Genomic DNA, 6,434 nt, shown 5'->3' with positions numbered 1-6,434 from the left:
CAGACATACGTGGACTCACACACACATTGACGTAAACACACATATGTACTTACACACACACATATCGACTAAGACACACACACATGGACTCAAACACACACATACATAGACTGACACATACATTGCCCGACACACACATACACATATGGACTGTGACACACAGACATCTACTTTAGATACACACACATGGATTATCACACATCGACTCACACACGCATTGACTTACACACACACATCGAGTGACACACACATGTTTGGACTTACACACACATGTGGACTAACACACACACATATGGACTGACACACACATAGACATCGACGTACTCATACACATCGACTGACACACATAGACGCACAGATGCACATTGACTTACACACTCAGATGGAGCCATGCACACACGTCGATGAACACGCACACATGGACTAACACACACACAGAGACTGATATGCACACAAATATACTGGCACGCACACTTGGACTGACACACACACACCGGGCATTGTCCGTTCGAAAAAGACAGACACACACATAGACTTAAATATACGCATGGACCAACACGCACACACATATGAACTCGAACACTCACACATGGACTTACACACAAACATCGACGTGCACAGCAATCCCCGATGATGGCACACCTATCAGCATCGCAGTAGTATGTATGAATACATAGCGTGACGTGAGCAATGGAAACAATGGAAATTCATCGAAGAAATAAGCTGAAATAAGTGTAAATTTAAGAGCAGCGGTACGCACAGGTAAGTTAGATTATAGACTTGCAGTACGCCGACTCAATGACATAAGCATAGCTACGGTTGACATTAAAAGCTGGCAATACAGGCAGCAGCTGAAAAATCAGGATACAGTCGACATGAAAGGCTGGCAGTACACTGATTGAAGTAAAGAAACAGGCACCAGATTATAGACTGGCATACACTCATGATGGCCAAATGGCAAATATCAGTGTAGATAATGGAGTGCAAGTGCACTGACGTTAATTATTGAGCAGGCAGCAGGCCACAGCACAGACTGGCAGTACACCATCGCAGCGTAAAAAAAGACAGCAAAAAAAAGGGAATATTTAGCAACCTAATAATGAAAAATACATTTACTGCACACAAACATTATTATTGTAATATCTGCCAACGTATTTGTTTGATAATAGTAAACAATAACACTACAAAAATGCTATCTAAGCGCTGAAATAATATTAATATCTACGGACTTTATTGCAGTAACTGCACGCATTGTGTTGGGGGGGAGGAAGAGGACATGACACCGTGAATAAATAGCCGCAGCGTTACGTGTATATTTATTGCATGTTAAACACGTGAAAGAAAATGTACCCCGTGAGCTCGACCGAACGCGCATCACTTGGGAGGGTCCGCCCCCACCCAAATGGTGTGAGTTGGTACGGCCGATGTCGCGCAATCAATAAATATAGTTAAATCCCAAGACATTGCTAATTTAACTAATTTAAAGGTGACGGACGTGAAAAAGGAATAGCCTATTCCCACCGCGGGGCTGAGGGCGTGCCGGCTGGCAAATTATTTCGGTCATCAACCCCACCGTTCGAGAGCCAAATCCCTCGCAAGCGCGCGCAGAGACTTTTATTATAAGAAAATAAAGAAGAAAAGATAGCCCTGTGATCCATGCGGCTCTTGAATCGGGTGCAACCTTAACAAACAAAAACATGAACAATAAACATATTAAAGTGACTATACGCAACAGAGAAATCCAGGAAAACATAGCAAAGTCTTCCAGAAAAAGCACTGTATATCAATGCTGTGTGCAAAAATCCCAGTGGGATGCAAGTCAAACCATAACAACCATAAGACAATTAGATTAAAGTTATCAGTCTAACTCTGTACTACAACAAACAACGTTTTAAAAATCAACAAAATAAAGCTATACATATATAAAAAAAAAAGATGCGATCTAACCCAAAAGAACCCCTCTATTATGGATAATATCAGTTGCCAAATCCTACGTGTTAAATAATCGTATATGTTCATGCGTAGTAGTAGCAGTAGGCTTTCAAAACCAATAACCATAATCAAGCTTTTTTTAGGTTAAACCAAACAAAATAAATGTGTCGATAAACTCGCCACCACCCGACACACCCAAATAGAAAATTACTTGCCAATTCTGGCAAATCGCCTGATGCAGCTGGTTGTAATTTTCAGCGAAACGTCACCAGTATGGTATTCGAATTGTAAATGTTGTGGGAACACTCTCAAACGCACACACGTTGTGCTGAAGTAGTAAATAACTGACACGTTATGTTTGCATGACAAACTCCTTACTAATCACCTGCGTCACATGGTGGTGGGTTTAACAACATATTGGTATCTTATTGGTTCTTTCGGTAAAGTCACGTAGAAGGGAAGTAATAAAATAATAAAAATAAAACATAATAAAATTATTCTCACGACGTTTCGGCCACAACGCAAGTGGCCGTCCTCAGGTGAAAAGCAGGTCTGTCGAGGCGACAGCGTTTGAATGAAACAGCACACGCGCTTGGAGCATGTATATAAGCTGGGTTGGAAGGGGGGAAGAAAGGGGGAGCCTTGAAAAAAGAATATGCATATCAAGAGGAATTTAGCATATTTATGGGAAATGCAGGTATGTGATTAGTACTGCATATGCCCGTGCATTATGCAGGATTAGCAGCATCAAAGGGAGGGGATAGGGGTAGCATTAATGTAGGGAAGGAGTGTTAATAGTATGTAGCTGCAGTAACTAAAACCACCACGTAAACAACTAAAGTATCAACTACATATTATCATCAGTATACTAAATGTACTCTACAATAAGCTGAGTTACAAACAATACGTAATACATTACAATTCTACGTCGTAAAAATATATATATATATAATATGCTTCCATCTAAACTTTATTCTCTTACATCACACGAGTCTACACCGTACTATATACTGCCATAGACAAACCCAACATTAAATTATATACTGTATTGCTATAAACCACCTTATACATTGTAATATAACACTATGTATTATTCTACCCACCTTAATGTATATCACACTGCTGTATATTCACTATACAATTACGATACTATATATTACTTTGTACATTGTATTAAGCATATAAATGTTATACTATTTGTTATTATACATTGTACCATTGACCATCGTGTGAAAGATACTAAGAGGAAGAGTAGTGGGAGGAAACTTGCAGCGGAGCAAAGAATCCATTCCCTGCGGAGAATACAATGCCGGTGAGTGGAACGCGGTCTGAACGCGGTCTGACCGCGTTCCACTCTGACCGCGTTCCACTCACCGGCATTGTATTCTCCGCAGGGAATGGATTCTTTGCTCCGCTGCAAGTTTCCTCCCACTACTCTTCCTCTTAGTATCTTTCACACGACGGTCAATGGTACAGTGTATAATAACAAATAGTATAACATTTATATGCTTAATACAATGTACAAAGTAATATATAGTATCGTAATTGTATAGTGAATATACAGCAGTGTGATATACATTCAGGTGGGTAGAATAATACATAGTCTTATATTATAATTTACAAGGTATAGGGTGGTTTATAGCAATACAGTATATAATTTAATGTTGGGTTTGTCTATGGCAGTATATAGTACGGTGTAGACTCGTGTGATGCAAGAGAATAAAGTTTAGATGGAAGCATATTATATATTTTTTTTTTACGACGTAGAATTGTAATGTATTACTTACTGTTAGAAACTCAGCTTATTGTAGAGTATATTTAGTATACTGATGATAATATGTAGTTTATACTTTAGTTGTTTACGTGGTGGTTTTAGTTACTGCAGCTACATACTATTAACACTCCTTCCCTTCATTAATGCTACCCCTATCCCCTCCCTTTGATGCTGCTAATCCTGCATAATACACGGGCATAAATAGTACTATTCACATACCTGCATTTCCCATATCACATACCTGCATTTCCCTTATCCCCCTCCCTTTGATGCTGCTAATCCTGCATAATGCACGGGCATAAATAGTACTATTCACATACTTGCATTTCCCATATCACATACCTGCATTTCCCTTATCCCCTCCCTTTGATGCTGCTAATCCTGCATAATGCACGGCCATAAATAGTACTATTCACATACTTGCATTTCCCATATCACATACCTGCATTTCCCTTATCCCCTCCCTTTGATGCTGCTAATCCTGCATAATGCACGGGCATATGCAGTACTAATCACATACCTGCATTTCCCATAAATATGCTAAGTTCCTCTGGATATGCATATTCTTTTGTTAAGGCTCCCCCATTCTTCCCCCCCTTCCAACTCAGCTTATATACATGCTCCAAGCACGTGTGCTGTTTCATTCAGACGCTGTCGCCTCGACAGACCTGGTTTCCACCTGAGGTCGGCTACTTGCGTTGTGGCCGAAACGTCGTGAGAATTATTTTATTATGTTTTATTTTTATTATTTTATTACTTCCCTTCTACGTGACTTTACCGAAAGAACCAAGAAGATGAAAACAGTATATGTTAACATATTTTAACACAAGCATGATCTGTGGGGAATGCAGACTTGAGGGTGCCTTGGTGTCTTTTTGGTGTTTGGACTTCTTAACTTCCTGCTTGCATTATTGCGGGAAAAGTTAAAGCCAATGCTATGCTTACAATCATGATCAGTTTGACGTGTATGCTTTTGTGACCATTATTATTATCTTCTTTCACGTGTAAAAGTCTCCGCGCACGCCTTTGGGGGATTTGGCTCACGAATGGTGAGGTTATAAAAAAATTGCCGGGTGGCACGCCCCAAGCCCGGCGGTGGGAATAGGTTATTCTGTTTTCCCATTCGTCAACTTTAACTAAATTTAATTAGCGATTAGCGATAATTAGCGATTTAGTGCCATTCTTATTTTAAGTATTTACTTATTGTGCGGGTTTGACCGTACCAACTGACGACAATTGCATGGGGGGGGGGGGCGGACCCTGCCAAGTGATGCGCGTTCGGTCGAGTTCACGGGGGACCTTTTATTTTACGCGTTTTACACGGAACAAATATATACATCACGCTGCGGATTTCTTTTCACAGTGTGATGTCCCCCCCCCCACCCCAATGCGTGCAGTTACTGCTATAAAGTCCTTACATATTCATATTATTACAACGCTTAAATAGTATTCTTGTAGATCAGCCCGTGGAGATGGTGGGGGGGTGGGGGCAATGTAGGCGACGCCGCGGGCTCTGCACAGGACTAGGCCTCATCACGCCAATGTAAAGTACTATTTCATTGAATCTTTCGCTAACAACTCAGCTGCACTGTCTACTATTATGAAACTAATACGTTTGCTAATCTTTACATAACAATGTTTGTGTGCAGATAACAACTCAGGTTCATTGTTTACTCTTATGAGACTAATACGTTGCAAAATATTACAATAATAATGTTTGTGTGCACAAATGTAATATTTCATTATTAAGTTGATAAATTTCTTCTTTTTAACTGCGTTTTTATTACGCTGCGACAGTGTACTGCCAGTCTGTGATGTGGCCTGCTGATTAATTAACATCAGTGCACTGCCACTCTATTATCTACACTGTTAATTTTGCTTTTGCCCATTATTAGTGTATGCTAGTCTATAATCTGTTGCCTGCTTCTTTACCTCAGTGTACTGCCAGCCTTTCATGTCGACTGTATCCTGCTTTTTCAGCTGCTGCCCGTATTGCAAGCATTTTAGGTCGACTGTAGCTATGCTTATGTCATTTAGTCGGCGAACTGCCAGTCTATAATCTCGACTGTAGCCTGCTTCTCTATTTACCTGTGTGTACTGCTGCTCTTAAATTTACACATATTTCAACATTTCTTTTATGCATTTCTATTGTTTCGATTGCTCACATCACGCTATTTACTCATACGTTTTTCTGCGATGCTGATAACTGTGCCATCATCGGGGAGTGCTGTGCACGTCCATGTGTGTGTGTGTGAGTCGATGTGTGCGTGTTTCAGTCGATATGTGTGTGCGTGTAGGTCCATGCGTGTTTTTAAGTCCATGTGTGTGTCTGTTTTTTTCGAACGGACAACGAACGACCGTAGAGAAGTGTTTGTGTGTCAATCAAAGTGTACGTGTCAGTCTATTTGATTGTGTATCAGTCGCTGTGTGTGTGTTATTCCATATGTGTGTGTTCGTTGACGTGTGTGCATGGCTCCATCTGAGTGTGTAAGTCAATGTGCGTTTGTGTGTCTATGTGTGTCAGTCCATGTGTGTGTGTGCATCCTTGTGTATGTGTGTGTCAGTCCATATGTGTGTGTTTGTTAGTCCACATGTGTGTGTAAATCCATACATGTGTAATAAAGGACTCGATCCTGGGTCTGTCTCCGTTGTCCTTTATTCGGGTTCTTACACTTGTCCCACACGGCCCTCGCTCAGAGCTCTCCCCTTGGCAGCTCCATAGCTGCGC

The sequence above is a fragment of the Lampetra fluviatilis genome, chromosome 48, assembly GCF_964198595.1.
Source record: "Lampetra fluviatilis chromosome 48, kcLamFluv1.1, whole genome shotgun sequence".
Taxonomy (NCBI): domain Eukaryota; kingdom Metazoa; phylum Chordata; class Hyperoartia; order Petromyzontiformes; family Petromyzontidae; genus Lampetra; species Lampetra fluviatilis.
The sequence above is the reverse complement of the archived record's forward strand: the minus strand, read 5'-3'. Positions refer to the sequence as shown.